General features: G+C 40.7%; 2 long non-coding RNA genes across 6 annotated transcripts; one reads left to right on the top strand and one right to left on the bottom strand.

The window, feature by feature from the left end:
- The first annotated feature begins 771 nt into the window (after positions 1-771).
- On the top strand, positions 772-3188 carry LOC136256274 (uncharacterized). 2 transcript variants are annotated; one of them, XR_010701414.1, is made up of 6 exons: positions 772-1218; positions 2268-2347; positions 2417-2464; positions 2511-2561; positions 2989-3052; positions 3109-3188. It is a non-coding gene; the product is annotated as an uncharacterized lncRNA (long non-coding RNA). The 2 variants fall into 2 exon arrangements; XR_010701415.1 differs by having other exon boundaries at positions 774-1218; positions 2989-3048.
- Positions 3189-5469: 2281 nt separating this feature from the next.
- Positions 5470-15157, bottom strand: LOC136256080 (uncharacterized). 4 transcript variants are annotated; one of them, XR_010701308.1, is made up of 7 exons: positions 14933-15157; positions 6831-6963; positions 6359-6438; positions 6242-6289; positions 6099-6195; positions 5650-5709; positions 5470-5593 (listed from the first exon to the last, which is right to left on the bottom strand). It is a non-coding gene; the product is annotated as an uncharacterized lncRNA (long non-coding RNA). The 4 variants fall into 4 exon arrangements; XR_010701307.1 differs by having other exon boundaries at positions 6359-6963; positions 14933-14989; positions 15047-15143; XR_010701305.1 differs by having other exon boundaries at positions 6359-6963.
- Positions 15158-16926: the final 1769 nt, after the last annotated feature.

Genomic DNA, 16926 nt, shown 5'->3' on the forward strand with positions numbered 1-16926 from the left:
CCGTGTACTATCCGTAAAATAATAACATCACGTGACTGCCGTGCGAATAGCACGAAGTTATTAGTACGTGACCGTGCGAATAGCCACTCCGAAAAATCTTTGTAGTTGGTTCCAGCTCCTTCTAAATAGGATACAATCTCCTCCATTTCGAGGGCACCATTGGCATCATTTGAAATCACTGTGCAGTCATCTGTGTCGTGATTCGAGCCATCTTCTGAGTCATCCATAAAGAGATTAGTCTCAGCAGATACTAAGTAGCTCAAACTGATTTAAGTCACCGTTACAATAAGTCTGTCTTGTAAGTTTGAGTATAATGTAGCTAAATCTCTCAAGCTTTATTATAAATAGCACCTCTGAAGTAAAGAATGCTGCTCTCAGCTATGGCTTATTGCAGAAATCTCTCAGTGACACGTGAGCACAGCTACGTCAACATGGCTTCGTCCCCGTCCCCGTCCCGCTTTTACCCCCTTTCGTCCCGGTCCCCGTCCCGCTTTTACCCCACCCCAAAATAAGACAAAATAAATGAAGAAACTAAGCCAATTTTTGAAGTCGCATATCTCGGGAACGCTTGAAGCGATTTCGCTCAAATTTGGAATGTGGAGTGCTGAAGGTGGAGGAAGTGTCCACAGCAAAAATCGTCTTGTTTCATCAAGGCAGCACAGAGCTACGGAGGTGCGAAAATTGCGTTTTCTTTCTTCCTGTCAATATACTCACGGGTGTTACGCGCCGGCTTCTTGGGCCGCACGACACACTACCGTGTGTATTGATTATAGGTGTGAAAAAACACAGGCATGTAAATACTAGTACTAGTGAATACATATTGTAGTGTATGTAGTTAAAGAGTGAGTCACTTCCATACAATAGATCCATGCATGTGTGCGTATGTGTGTGCGTGTATGCAGGGCCGGTGTAACCACTACGGCAACTGCCGTAACAGATTTTCACAGCCCAAGCCAGTCATGTGAGCGCATGCCTAGCTAAGCTAATATAGCTACACACTAATAAGGTAGCTCCGTATAGTAGTTACGTCGTCATGACATACACTAATTTATATGTTTCTAGACAGACACCAACCATTCTAACGTTTAATGCAGTAAAAGGATGTGCAACCGACTTCACGTTACTACTTGCTTATCCGGCCTCTATTATATTCGTGCGTCTAATGATCGAAGCACGTTATGACCAGTGCGGTGGACGTTCTTCCAGCTCTGTTGAAAGGTAGGTTATTATTATTATTGGGGGTACAGGTAAGAAGGCAAAGCCTGTAAAAACCTAATCAATTGTCAAACGAAATTAGACTTTACAAAGGTAGTGTGACAGCTAGGGAAGTTACACAAGTCAGTGTATTTATGAAGCAATATCTTAAAATCAACTCTTGTAAAGTGCTAAAATTGCTTCAGAATATGGTTTACAAAAACTAAAAATTCGAAATTTTCCTAGGGGGCATGCCAGAGTGCTTCACGGCACAGTCACTCATTACAATCCCTGAATCAAAACCTGGCTTGTTGCCTGACCATCCACTAAGAGCTTCCACCGGCCCTGGTATGTGTATGTGTGAGTGTGTAAAGTTGTGTATCTGTGTCTGTCCTTATCTCCAACAGCAGTTGATAGGACTTTAGGTTCCCACACCTTCACCTGTGTGACATGGTGCAGCCTCTTGTGGGTTACTAGTACATAGCTACTGGGATATTCAAGCCTACCTAGTGAACCAGCACTGTGTAGTTTGTGCAACGTGCACGCGCGCGCGTGTGTGTGTGTAGGTGTGCGCAGTGTGTGTGTAGTGTAGTGTGTGTATGTGTGTGTGTGAGAGTATTGTAATGTAGTGCTTGTGTAGTGTAGTGTGTATAGTGTAGTACGTATGTGTGTAGTGTAGTGCGTGCGTGTGAGTAGTGTAGTGCGCTTGTGTGTAGTTTGCATAATGTGGTGTAGTGTGTGTGTGTGCAGTGTGTAGTATATGTGTGTGCACGCGCGCGCGTGTGTGTGTGTATGTGGTGTACACTGTGTGTGTGTGGTGTGGTGTGCACTGTGTGTGTGTATTGTGCAGTGTATATGTGTACTGTGCAGCATGTGTGTGTAGTGTTCAGTGTACGTGCGTGTGTGTAGTGTGTGTGTGTTTGTCCATGATTTCCGCATATTCATTGAAGGGTTAGTAGGAAAGGCACACAACTGTTCATGTAATTGAAGTGTTATGCAGATACCCTGGGTTGGTATTTGACCATTAATGTGGTAGCTATTTCACGTGTTTGCTGTGCTCATTTTAATCACAGTGTGGCTATAAGGAACTACGAGCATGATATAAGTGATGTGTGATGGTCTGGTGTCACCAGCATTATGCAAACTTTGTAAGGTGGGTGTGTTAGAAGTATTGTTGCTATAGTAAACATTGATGATTGTCAAATGTTTATGATTTACATAGCCGGTAACAGCTGTGTGACATATAACCAACCTATGATGACTTTTCCAGGTATGCAAAAAGGCATGCCTACAATGACCATATCATTCACTCCTAGGTACAGTTTTTCAAGAAAAGTGAAGAGGGGAGGAAATCCAGCAGTTGTTCAGTGAGTTGAGTGTTTGGCTGTGCAGTACGTAGCAGGTCTACCTGTATGTAAATCAACAGTTTTTTTCTGTTTCCTGTTCTACAAATGTTTGGCTTACATACTTAATAAATACTTAGGTTTAAATTCATCCCTCCTGGGAGAGATTGAGTGTTGCGCTCAACTAGACATTGGGTGGCCTGCAGTTCGATTCCTGGGATATTTTTCCTTTCTTTGGCCCTTTTCTGTTACATGTTATTGTTAGCTAGGTAATCATTTAAAGTATCCAGTTCCTGTTAGGTTAGGCAATCCAAAGGCTGCAGCACATGTTACTGTCAGACCTTCAGTGCTGGTCACTGTAAAACTCTAATAACAATAACGTACCTCTACACACATTGCATACTTCTGTGTTGTCAAAAGAAATTGTGCTTAACTAATGCTTTCCTTGTAGTTGAGTTACATGATTAGTTGAGACTCAGTCAACACCTGCTCACAGAAATGATTTATTTGTGTAGGTGAGCTGTACTAGTGCAAAACATATTAAATGCATGGTTTTTCCCCATGTATATAGCTGTTGAGGATTAGCAATGTGACAGACAATAATAGCTGCTACCTAATTATGTGTTTTTGTTCGATTTGATATTTACTATACTTTGACTTTATAATTTTGTCGGGTTAACTGGTAGTAAAGTGAGTGGTGCAGGGGTTAAGTCACCACATCTATCGTGGGAGTTTACTTTTATGCATTATATTTACATTCAACTAAAGGAAATCACACACACACACGCACGCACACACACACACACACACAGACCATAACAGCAAGTGTCTGAGCTCATACACTCCTATACATAACATCTAGATATCTGACCTCTTTCTAGGAAATTAGAAGGGGATTGTGATGATATTGACAGTCAAAACCGATATGTTCACATAATTTATACAGTGTATAAATATGTATGTACACAGAGTGGAGTTTATTTTGGAAATGGTGAAACATGACTTCACTTTACAATTTGTACATGGAACAATAAATCAATGTGTAACCTGTATATACATGTCTAATTTCAAGCCAACATTGTTGGCCTCATGATCAGTAAGTAGGTGACTGCTTTAAATAGGTGGATTAATTGGCATGGAGTATAATTTCTTCAGTTGAAAATATTAAAGTTAATTGATCTTTTTAGAAAGGTACTAGTAGTCTTTCTATACAGGTAGCCATTAAGACAGGTTCATCTGAATACTCCAATGAGGAATCATAATTATAATCAGTGCATAGTATTGGCATGCAGTATCACTAAGGACTGATGGCTAATCTGTAATGGCATATGTCTGAATTGTGACACATTCATGCAGCTATAATATTATGTCGGCTAATGTACATGTGTATGTATTATTAGATAATATTATAGAAATATGCATTGTTTGAAACACAAGGTTGACATGACTATACAGCTTATGTGGTAGTATAATAGTATACAGGTTGTTCACACAACTTAGGAGATTATCACAACTGCGTGTGGCTGCATAATAATGATTCTGAAGCAAAGCAGAGGATAAGCGTCAATAACTATACCTAGAATAGCTATATAGCTGCTGGCTTTGTATGCAGCTTGCAGCAACTTGTTATACTGACACCAACATTGCACAATTTTGGTGTTTAATGGATATGAGAATTGTTATTCAGAATAATTATGTTATCATACAGTCTGGCTATGTATTCATACCAGCTGGATTAATTAATCATTTTGGAGGACAAAAGTGTATAGACCAAGTAATAGCTACTATAATGTACTGTACCACCATAAATCATGATGCAATTAAAAATGTGATAATTGATCATGATTCATGACAAAACAACTCATGACTGCTTACTGCTATATACCTAGTTTTTCATGTCATTATTATGTTTGCATGTAAAAAAAACATGTATCATATTTGTTTGCTTTACTGTTTCTAAATAATCAATATGGAAATTTGAACACTATCACATGATCAATAAAGCATGTACATGTTTTGGGAAACTAAGTTATGTCAACCCTATACAATGCACAGGTCTGTAATATTATCTAATAATACATACACATGTACATTAGTGCATAATGTATCATATCTAGACCATTCAGGCATATACAATTATAGAGTAGCCATCAGTCCTGCTTACCTATACCATGCACTGATCATGACTCCTCATTAAAGTATAGTTTATTTTATATTTCATTCTTGACTGATTGTTCTGTATACATCATAGTCTTTTAACATTGTTAAGTGAATTTCACTGTTGCCAGATCAAAAACTCCACTCTGTGCATATACAATTTATACACTGATGTCACATTACCAATATTAATTCTTTCCCCATGCTATAGTATGTTCACGTTGAGCTGAACTCTGAAAAACAGCTAAGAATTATAAGTGGATTTTTTCTCAACAGAATTAACATTTCTGCCAACCAGATGATTATTGGTAACAGCAAAGGTTTCAACAACAGGCATGTACGATTTGGCTCCATTACAAGTTCGGGAAAGGGCTCTAATGGACACTGTACTTATATGGCTTCTACATAGGAAATGTATTGCAAAAATTTTGATTGGCCGTAAATATTATGTCAAACATTTGAACAACAAGATTTTGAAATATTTTTAGCGGATCAAGCAGTACTACAAATAAGCCAAATTTCAAGATCATGTGTAATTGCATCCATGAGTTATTGAACGTTTTTGAGGATTCAGCTCAACGTGAACATACTATATATGATAGATATGAGTGAATAAGCTCAGACACTTGCAATTGCTGTTATAGTCATGTGCATGTGATTTCTGTTAGTTGAATGTACAGTAAATACGATGTAAATTGCCATAAACAATATATTCCCACGTGACAGTTGCTAGTGACTCAATTCCTGCTTTTATATATTACCAGTTAACCCGACATAATTAAAAAGTCAAAATATAGTAAATATCACATCAAGCAAAAAATAAAATTATGTGCATAAGTAAGTACAAAAGGTTGTTCGTAGCAGCTATTACTGTCTGTCACATTGCTAATCCTCAACAGCTACATGGGAAAAAACCATGCATTTAATATGTCTTGCACTAGTACAGCTCACCCACACAAATAAATCATTTCTGTGGGCAGGTGTTGGCTGAGTCTCAACTAACCGCGTAGCTCAACTGCAAGGAAACCATTAGTTACGCACAATTTCTTTTGACAACACAGAAGTATGCAATGTGTGTAGAGGTACGTTATCGTTATTAGAGCTTTACAGTGACCAGCACTGAAGGTCTGACAGTAACATGTGCTGCAGCCTTTGGATTGCCTAACCTAACAGGAACTGGAGACTTTAAATGATTACCTAGCTAACAATAACATGTAACAGAAAAGGGCCAAAGAAAGGAAAAATACCCCAGGATTCGAACTGCAGGCCACCCAATGTCTAGTTGAGCGCAACACTCAGTCTCCTCCAGGAGGGATGAATATTCTTCCTTTAAACCTAAGTATTTATTAAGTATGTATGCCAAACATTTGTAGAGCAGGAAACAGAAACAAACTGTTGACTTACATACAGGTAGACGTGCTATGTACTGCACAGCCAAAACACTCTACACTGAACAATTGCTGGATTTCCTCCCCTCTTCACTTTTCTTGAAAAACTGTACCTAGGAGTGAATGATGTGGTCATTGTGGACACACCTTTTTGCATACCTGGAGAAGTCGTCGTAGGTTTGTTATATGTCACACAGCTGTTACTGGCTATGTAAATCATAAACATTTGACAATCATCAATGGTTACTATAGCAACAATATTTCTAACACACCCACCTTACAAAGTTTACATCATGCTGGTGACACCAGACCATCACACATCACTTATATCAAGCTTGTAGTTCCTTATAGCCACACTGTGATTGAAATGAGCACAGCAAACACAAATACCAACCCAGGGTATCTGCACAATGCTTCTATTACATGAACAGTTGTGTGCCTTTCCTACTAACTCTTCAATGAATATGCGGAAATTCATGGACAAACACACACACTATATATGCACATGCGCACTACACTACACACATACGCACTACACTACATTACACACACTACACTACACACACGTGCACTATATTACAATACACACACGCACTGCACTACACTGCACACACATGCACTATACTCTCGCACACGTACTACACTACACACATACACTACATTACAATACACATACGCACTACACTACACACACTACACGCGTGCGCACACAATACACATACACTACACACGCACAATACACACACACCTCCTACACAGTGCTGGTTCACTAGGTAGGCTTCAATATCCTGGTAGTTATGTACTAGTAACCCACAAGAGGCTGCATCATGTCACAAAGGTGAAGGTGTGGACACTTAAAGTCCCACCTGGACTATCACCTGCTGTGGGAGATAAGGACAGACACATATACACAACTTTACACACTCACACATACACATGCTCATCTCACACACGCACACACACATGCAGTAGACATGCATGGATCTATTGTATGGAAGTGACTCACTCTACAATATGTATTCACTAGTACTAGTATTTACATACCTGTGCTTTTTCACACCTATAATTGATAATTACTGTACAAGCAAGTGGGAAAATTATAGTGCAGTGTGAATGTTGAAATAAAATTAGAATGCATCACATAAATTACAATCACTGACTAGTACATTTTTAATCGATGGCTTGAGACGAAATTATGCTCACACATCAGTATTTATAGAATTACCGTCCCTAAATGCAAATAGACAAAAGTCTATACAAACTGATTGGAAGTACAGTACCCAATATAAATCTGGATGGAAAATTTTACCTTCTTATTATGTTAGCAGGATGAGATATTGGTTGAAAATCAAGTGTAGCAACCCGTGGTATCTTTGGTAGATCGTAATTTTTTAACAGGGGATCCACTCAGTAACTGAATACTGATTTTATTATTATTATTATTACTAGGACCGCGTCACATACAACCAAGTACATACACCAACGTGACAGTCCCCCGGTGAGGCTATTAAGTGGTGAAGGCATGATCCCCAAATCATCTCAATATGTCACAGTAGTGACAGATATAACACAATAGTGGCATCGTAACTAAAGGCCACCAGTAGCTAAGTTCCAGTACATCATTGGTGTGGTAATGGCACAGTGATGTGTACAAAGTATATGTATACAAAACATACAGGAGAGTACTATACATTATTGCAGTATTGTATGAAACAATACATTATAGGGAACATCACCAGATAAAAAATTATTAGCCAATATACAGCACTGTATATCAACATCAACTAGAGCTAAGTAAGGTTCATCAGTGATATAGCAATGGCACAGTGATGGGTGACACACTATAGTTATGCATACACAACTTTCAGGAGATAGCTACACAATGCTGTAGGAGTATGCAAGCCAGATGAACCAGATAAAGGAAGACAGCCAAGCCAGCCAGAGCCTAGTAGCTACTGTAACACACCTATTAAATTATTTATCTTTGTATTATAAACACCTTTTGTGTAAGCTATTTACATGGTTAAGTATTAATTGGTCCTTGTACTTTTGTGTCAGTCTTGTTGTGAATGATATATGAGTAGTAGCTTGAATAGTGCTCGTAACCTGCTTTGTTACATTGGCGTAGTCGGCAGGATCAGCCGGGGCCACGCCAGAAGACCAGTGCCTAGACTGACCCGCGACGTTTCATCTGAACCCGAAGTGAAAAAGCTGTGGTACCGTGGCATATCCACTCCTTACGTTGAACGGTACCCCGGAAGGTCGAGTCTCGTACTGTAGTGGCCTGTTGTTTTTGTTGTTTGTTACAGTTCACGTCACGGCCGAGCGATGAACCACCAGACTGATCAGGTGTCGGACGATCAGGACAGTATTCAGCCGATGGGAAGGCCAGTTATCCTTCCTGAGGTACTTAGCGGGGAGGAGGACCTCTGCGAGTGGATCCAGCACTTTGAAAGTGTGGCAGTTGTCAACAGGTGGGACGACGACATTACAAAATTGCAATGGTTGCACGTGCGAGTAACCGGAAAGGCATGTGTGGCGCTAAGCAGAGCTAAGAGTGAGTCTTACAAACAGGCCAGAGAAGCCCTTCAGGAGCGTTTCGAGCCCAGTAGTAAAACAGAACTTTACAAGAATGAACTGCGGCATAGTACGAAACGAGGAACTGAAAGTTGGGGTGATTTCGCGGACAGACTTGGTGTTTTAACAGACAAGGCATATCCAGAGCTTCAAGAGGAAGCCAGAGAATACATAGCACTGAGTTGTTACTTTGATCAACTGGAAGATCCCAGAATAGCTCTCAGTGTGAGACAACGCCGCCCGAAGACTATGTCAGAAGTCGTCTCGAGTACCATAGAGCTTGAGTCCTACGTGCTCGGAGCAGCGGCCATACAAGCCGAGCATCAAGGGCCACAGGAATGTACACTTACCTCCACACAGAATCTGGAAGCAATGTTAAATACATTAATGGAAAAGCTCAAGAAACTGGAAGATGAGATAAATGAGAGACAAGAAACAACTAAAATGAGGAAACAGTACCACCAGCAAAGACAGAAGAAGAGGAAACATCGAGCAATAATTTGTTACAAGTGTGAGCAGCCAGGACATTATGCTAGTGGATGTGCTAATATCCCACCTACAACGTGTGGAGAAGTGTCCTTACCCATGAGTCAGGTATGCAACAGTAATTGTGCCTCACCTGATAATGACATGTGTAAATAGTGTATCAAATTATACTGTGTGTGCACGTGTATTCAGTAATGAGGTATCATTCCTGGTAGACACTGGGGCAGCTGTATCGCTTGTATCTAGTGAGGTATGGGAATGCATTAAGCCACCCACTGCCCCAAGAATGAACCCAGTTGGCTTGCGCCTGGTTGGTGTTGGTGGTGCACCTTTGCAGATTCAAAGATCGGTAACTATTGAGCTAGAATTCTCAGGGAAAACATTTAAACAAGAACTAATTGTTGTTAATGTCCTAACATCAGAAGGAATCCTTGGATTGAATTTCTTGGAGGCTAATGATTGTGTCTTAGACTTGGCACGAGGGGAACTTTGTTCTGGTGGGACCCAAATATCTCTGAATGCAAAGCAGCTACCAGAGAATAGCACAAGGCATGTAGAGGTTGTCATACCAGAAACACTGACCATTGCTGCCGCCAGTGAGATTGAGGTTATGGGAACGATGCCCCTGAACTGTGAAGGGACTTGGATGGTGGGGGACAAGCCAGTTAAGAAACAGCTTGTTCTCATAGCAAGAGCCATTGTGGTACCTCAAAATGGGCTTGTACCACTCCGGATAATTAACCTAGACTATAAGCCAACTACCATTTACAAGGGGACCAAAGTGGCAAGTGCAGAGGCTATCAGTAATATAGAGGAGATATTATCAGTAGGCAAAACTAATGATTCTGCTTGTACCGACCAGGAATGGAAGAAAGTGGTGAATGATGTACTCAGCACAATGCCAGATACTTTTTCAGACCACCAGCTCACTCAGTTTAGTGTTCTGCTTACTTCTTATGCACACATATTTGCTTATAAGTCTGGTGACCTTGGCCGAACGAATCTGTTGAATCATCGGATTGAAACCAATGGAAACCCTATCCGTCAAGCAGTAAGGAGAGTTCCTCTACCCCAAAGAGATGAAATTAGGAGACTTTTAACCGAAATGCAAGAAAAAAACATCATTGCCCCATCAAAAGCCCTTGGGCATACCCTATTGTTCTTGTACCAAAGGACGGTTCTCTTCACTTTTGTGTAGATTATCGCAAGGTGAATGAAATAACTCACAAGAATGCTTATCCCATACGCAGGATTGATGACACTCTGGATACCCTGGCAGGATCGATGTGCTTTTCCACATTAGACTTGAAGAGTGGGTACTGGCAGGTGGAAGTTGACCCACAGCACAGAGAAAAGACAGCGTTTTGCACACACGAGGGCCTGTTCCAGTTTAATGTTATGCCGTTTGGACTATGCAACGCTCCTGCAACTTTCCAACGGCTTATGGATATGGTACTGTCGGGCCTCCAATGGAGTAGTTGCATAGTCTACATTGATGACATAATTGTGGTGGGCAGGAGTTTTGATGAGCACCTTTGCAATTTGAAACAAGTGTTTGAGCGTATAAATAAGGCAGGGTTAAAGTTACATCCAAATAAATGTTGGTTTCTACAACCTAAGGTTCAATTTCTAGGACATGTTGTGTCTACAGAGGGCATTATGCCGGGCCCATCCAAGACTGATCAGGTAAAAGAGTGGCCGGTACCAACATCAGTGAAAGAAACTCAACAGTTTTTAGGACTGGCTAGTTATTATAGACGGTTCATTAAGGGTTTCGCTTCCATAGCCTCGCCACTTCATAAACTTACCGAGCGACAGTCACAATCTAGGTTTCAGTGGACAAGCCAATGTCAGGAGGCATTTGATTGTTTAAAGAGCCGTCTGGTGTCATCTCTTGTCCTTGCTTTGCCTGACTGGTCCCAGCCCTTTCTCCTGGATACTGATGCCAGTAATACAGGAATTGGCGCCATCTTATCACAGGTCCAGAAGGGAAAGGAGTGTGTCATAGCATATGCCAGTAGAAGCCTGACAAAATCAGAACGAAACTATTGTGTAACAAGAAGAGAGCTATTGGCAGTGGTCACATTTTTGCAGCACTTTCGTCCTTACCTTCTTGGAGCACCCTTTACAATAAGAACAGACCATGGTGCATTTTCTTGGATACATAAGTTCAAGGAACCGGAGGGTCAGATAGCCCGGTGGGTGCAGAAGTTGCAAGAATATGAGTTCACAATTATTCATCGCCCTGGTATCTGTCACAAGAATGCTGATGCAATGTCACGTATACCATGCAAGCAGTGTGGGATTATCCCAGCAAATGAAGCTCTAGCTCTGGCAGCAGTGACGACTCCAAATGTAGCATCACTTGGTGAATATTCCCCCGAGGAATTGCGAGCTGCTCAGTTGAATGACCCTGGAATTAGTCTAGTTCTGACTGCTAAAGAATCTAACAATCGTCCTGAAACTCAACCAACAAACAGCCCAGGTGACAGGCGACTCTGGCAGCTATGGGAACAACTAACTGTTATTAATGGACTGCTATACAGAATGTTTAAAGAACCAAACAAAGATCAGCACTGGTTCCAGTTAGTAGTTTCCCAAGAACATCGTCCCAGAATTTTGGCAGCATTGCATGAAGGCGTAGCAGGGGGCCACCTAGGACAGGAGAAAACCTTTAGCAGAGTCAAGGAACGTTTTACTGGCCTGGGTATTGGAGTGATACCTGCAATTGGTGCCAAACCTGTGCCAGTTGTGCAACTAGAAAGTCTACTACTACCCCAAGAATAGCACCGCTGGGAAACATAGCAGCTAGTCATCCTGGGAAGATAATGGCCATGGACATTGTGGGACCATTTCCAGAGAGTGAAAATAGAAACTCATATATATTAGTTGTCGCAGATTTATTCACTAGGTAGATGGAAGCTTTCCCCATTCCAAATCAAGAAGCTCATATAGTTGCAGATAAATTAGTAGATGGAGTTTTTATGCACTTTGGTGTTCCTAGTCAACTTCACTCAGACCAGGGTCCACAATTTGAGAGTAAGCTGATGTCAGAAGTATGCACCTTGTTAGGCATCCAGAAGAGCAGGACTACACCATATCATCCGCAATGTGACGGTATGGTGGAGCGATTTAACAGGACATTACTGAGTATGCTAGCCACTCATTGTAAGGCTAACCCCTGGGACTGGGAGAAACATCTGCAAAAAGTGTGCTTTGCATACAACTCTAGCGTTCATGCGTCAACTGGTCATTCACCATTCTACTTAATGCATGGTCGTCAACCAGTGTTACCTGTTGATGTTCAGTATGGTACTACACAACATCACAATTCCACATCACTGACTGAGTATGCAACTAAGCTAGATCAGCGATTGTCATCTGCTTTTGAGCTTGCTAGTAAGACTTCTGGAGTACACCATGAAAAACAAAAACAATATTATGACAAAACAACACATGGTGATTCATATGCTGTAGGTGACTTGGTCTGGGCCAAAAGTGCCAAGAAACAGCAGTAAGAAGCTATTTCATCCTTGGAATGGACCTTTTAGAGTTGTTAAAAAATTATCTGAATGTACATACAGGATACAAAGACAGGAAGGTAGAAGACAAAGGCAGGTGGTCCATTTTAACAGACTAAAGCCATGCCGAAGAGATACTAGATTAGACAGTAGTACACGGGAAGCCTCAAGTGATAGTACTGAACCCTCACAAGCAAGGCATAATAATGTACGAGCACCACCACCACCACCAATTTAGAAATAGTGGATTACGATGACGATGTTACTTTGGTGGATAACCAACATACTGTAGAGGATGTAGTTCAGAACTCCAGCAATATACAAGACCAACCACCTGCAGAGATGAGACGTTATCCAGTACGAGAACATAGACCCCCAGCAAGACTCCAGGACTATATTAGATCATAAAGATGAGGACATCTTCTTAGTGGAGGGGGATAGTGTAACAGACCTATTAAATTATTTATCTTTGTATTATAAACACCTTTTGTGTAAGCTATTTACATGGTTAAGTATTAATTGGTCCTTGTACTTTTGTGTCAGTCTTGTTGTGAATGATATATGAGTGGTAGCAAGAGTAAATAATGGAAGAGAGAGTATCCAACTGCCATATACTGCATCAAAAAATGAGCAGTCAAGTAGAGAAGCCATCCTGTAGTGCTTTCAAAGGCAGTGTTGAATGAAGTAATGTACCACTCTGCGTGGGCAGTTCAAAGGCACCGCCAGTGCCATAATTTGTATATTGCACTGCTGCAGACCGCAGCAAGTGCATTATAACTTATAATGCACTGGTTGCGGTTTTGTAGACCACAACGAGTGCATTATAAGTTATAATGCACCGACCGCAGTGCAATATACAGATATTGCACTGGCTGCGGTTTTGTGCAGCATAGCACAAGTGCCGGTGGCGAAGACCACTACGACACCTCACCTAATAGGTGGAAAAACACTTCACAGATCACTCGAATTCTTTTATAGCCCGACATGTAAAGGTCGATTGTGGGCCATAACGTCACCAATACGTATAATGTTTACAAGCAGCCAATGGCGATCGAAAAAGCCAACGCAGGTGGCCACAACTCTAGTCTACATATATATAAACGTACTTATACACCTTACTAGTCTGGTGCCATCTTAGCCCAGATTAACTGTAGTCCACTTCGACAATGAGTCAATAAAACAAATATACTAACCTTTACGTTCGATTGTGGGAACCAGTTTTGTCATGCCACCAGATTCGAGTTTAGCCAGTGTGAATAGTAAGAATTAGACTAGTATCGTTTAGTAGTTAGGTTTTGTTTACTTAAACCATCTATTTAGCTGCTTTTTTTTGCTCGAGAGAATCACTATGGTGATTAGTCTGGTGCTTAGTCTATATGGCATGCTGAGCACTACATGATGAGAGTCGAACAGCGAATGCAGGTTAGTGATACAACCCATAGCGTACTAGCTTTCAATATCTCAGGTGGCTGCAGTACTGCAGGGGGAACGTCATCGCAACGTCCGGCTTGGTTACCCACAATCGAAATTAGAAACCTGGCCTTTATAAGTGTTACAGCTGTGTTGTGAGACTCCCCCCACCTATTAGGTGAGTGGTACATAACAGTTATACAACGTGCACTCGTGCTCTGCCTGTATAAACGCACTTGCCTTCGGGCCTGACGGCCCTCAGGCTCGTGCATTTATATCAGGCAGAGCATCGTGGCTGTTGTATAACTATATAATAAACACCTGCTAGCTCAGACTGTTTGAAGTGTCCAGGCATGATTTGAAGTCAAACAGTCTGAGCTAGAAGGTGTTTATTACTTTATTCAACACTGCCTTTGAAAGCACTATAAGGATGGCAGTCAAACAGTCTGAGCTAGAAGGTGTTTATTACTTCATTCAACACTGCCTTTGAAAGCACTACAGGATGGCTTCTCTACTTGACATGCTCATTTTTGATGCAGTATATGGCAGTTGGATACTCTCTCTTCCATTATTTACTCTTGGTGGTAGCTTGAATAGTGCTCGTAACCTGCTTTGTTACACTACGCCAGGTGAAGACAAAAAAGATTAAGCACGTATTGAATTGCCTGACACCAACACTAAGGAAGTTTGCCGTGCCAGCTGCACAAGACAAAATTGTTTACTTGTATTTTATATGTAACTGTATTGTAAAGAGCGTGGCATATGTATTAATGTTTTCTTGTATTGTTTATTTACATGAATGAATCCACTGGCAGCTGGCATGGAGACTTGAGATGTTACAAACATAAAAACTTACTTGTAATCTTCTTGTTTACACAAGTCGGGGATCGCTAATCTTCTTCGCGCAATAAATCTGTAAATGTGGTACTGGGCGTTATAATGTAATTCTATATAACTTATATAGAATTACACATATGGTCAAGTCATCAGCACGAACAGGAGCGACGATTATACGTTTGTGTCTTCATTCATAGGCGAATCTATCCCAAGTTAGTTCATGTCTCTAGGCCTCGTAGTTTTCTCAAACATTAATTATTTATTTATGACGTAATTTTAACCGCGTTTCGTATTATTCTTAGTACTAGGTTGTATAACTAGGCCCAGGGCACATATAACCAAGTACAACTACCAATGGGGCAATCTATAAATGGGGCATGTACAACAGTGCATGACCAACACAGTGAATAGTGACAGTCACAGGTTTAACGATAAAATAACTATTTTGCAAAAAAATAAATTCTTGCAGGCTACATAATTAAGTACAAGTATAAGAAAAATTAGGACTACACTGTAGAGTAGGAACAATGTACATGTATATGTGTATATGCAAGTAGTCAGCAAATTTTTGCCGATTAGTTAAAAGTATAACGCATCACATATTGCTAAACTGCATGTACTCACTTTGAAGTTCATCAAGTTATCTAGCTTAACACAAGGTTCACTCACTAACTATGTTTACTCACTAACTATGTTTACATGGTATTACATATTATGTGGTTTGCTTGACATATCATGTGAAAAAACACAAAGAAAGTCACGAAGGAAAGAATGCTAGCAGCCCGGATATGATGAAACAAACAAGAGAAGTGTGTTTGACTCTATCCAACCAATACTGTCATGTTGTTATGAAGAAAAATCAAGGCAAGATTTTGGGTGATGTTTTATCACCAGCCGCGCCCACCCTGTCATCATCTTTACTATGCAGTACTATTGTACTGTATGATAAATGTGCCCTTGGGATGGTGCTACTGATGCTACTTCAACCTATGCACCAAGAGCTCTGGCTAATTCGCAATTCAGGAATGAGAAAACTAATCTTACCACTCCACGACATTTGCAGTGCATTAGGAAATGATTTGATCAAGTGTCTTCCAGCAGTTCATGCACTGACTGGATGTGATACCACCAGCAAGATAGCAACCAAGTCTGCAGCCCTAAATGCTGTTCAGAAACCAGGAAGTTCTTCTTTGGTGCTTGATTTTAACTCTCCACAGCTAACAGAAAGCTCAATACTGATGGCAGAGACATCTTGGTCAAATGTCTCAAACCAACAACAGACCTGGAGACATTTGATGACCTACGTCTCGCTGCATTCAATAGCAATGCCCTCAAGTTGGACTTTGTAAGAACTGCTTGCACCTCAACCAATGCAAGGAAGCATATCCATAGAGCATACTATCAAGTACAGCTGTGGGTTCAAGCACCATTTAGAGATGCCACTTTGACCATGGATGCTGAGGCTTACGGTTTTGAAAGAAGGGAAAATATATTGGTACCTGAGATTGTGATCTCTAAACCTGAAGGCCTGCCAGATCCCTGCACATGTGGCAAGTGTGCTCGCAAGAATGGGTGTTGTTGCAGAGTAGCTGGGATTAAGTGCTGCAAGTACTGTAAATGCAAGGGAGGTGATAGTTGCCAAAACCCAATTACTGAATGAACATAATATTATTTATAATCATGTTTGAATACTAAACTCAATGAAATATCCAAGTACACATTTTGCATTCTTCATTGACGCCCTAAATATGGCCATTCTAAACATTTTGAACACCATAGGAAGTCTGTAGTTGCAATATTATAAAAGATACAGTGAAATGTCTTCCGATAAAAGGGGTGTGGTCAATTTGGGGCATTTTACCCCGAATAGAGCATTTGGCACATGTTATTCCTTGGGGTCAAATTAGCCTAGAACAATTGAGTTATCCTCTCCTAAATTAAGTGCATGCAAACTCAAGCTCCTCTAAAATGTACTGCAGTATATTTGATATAAGACATATATATGTCACAAAA

Source organism: Dysidea avara, chromosome 5 (genome assembly GCF_963678975.1).
Source record: "Dysidea avara chromosome 5, odDysAvar1.4, whole genome shotgun sequence".
Classification (NCBI taxonomy): Eukaryota; Metazoa; Porifera; class Demospongiae; order Dictyoceratida; family Dysideidae; genus Dysidea; species Dysidea avara.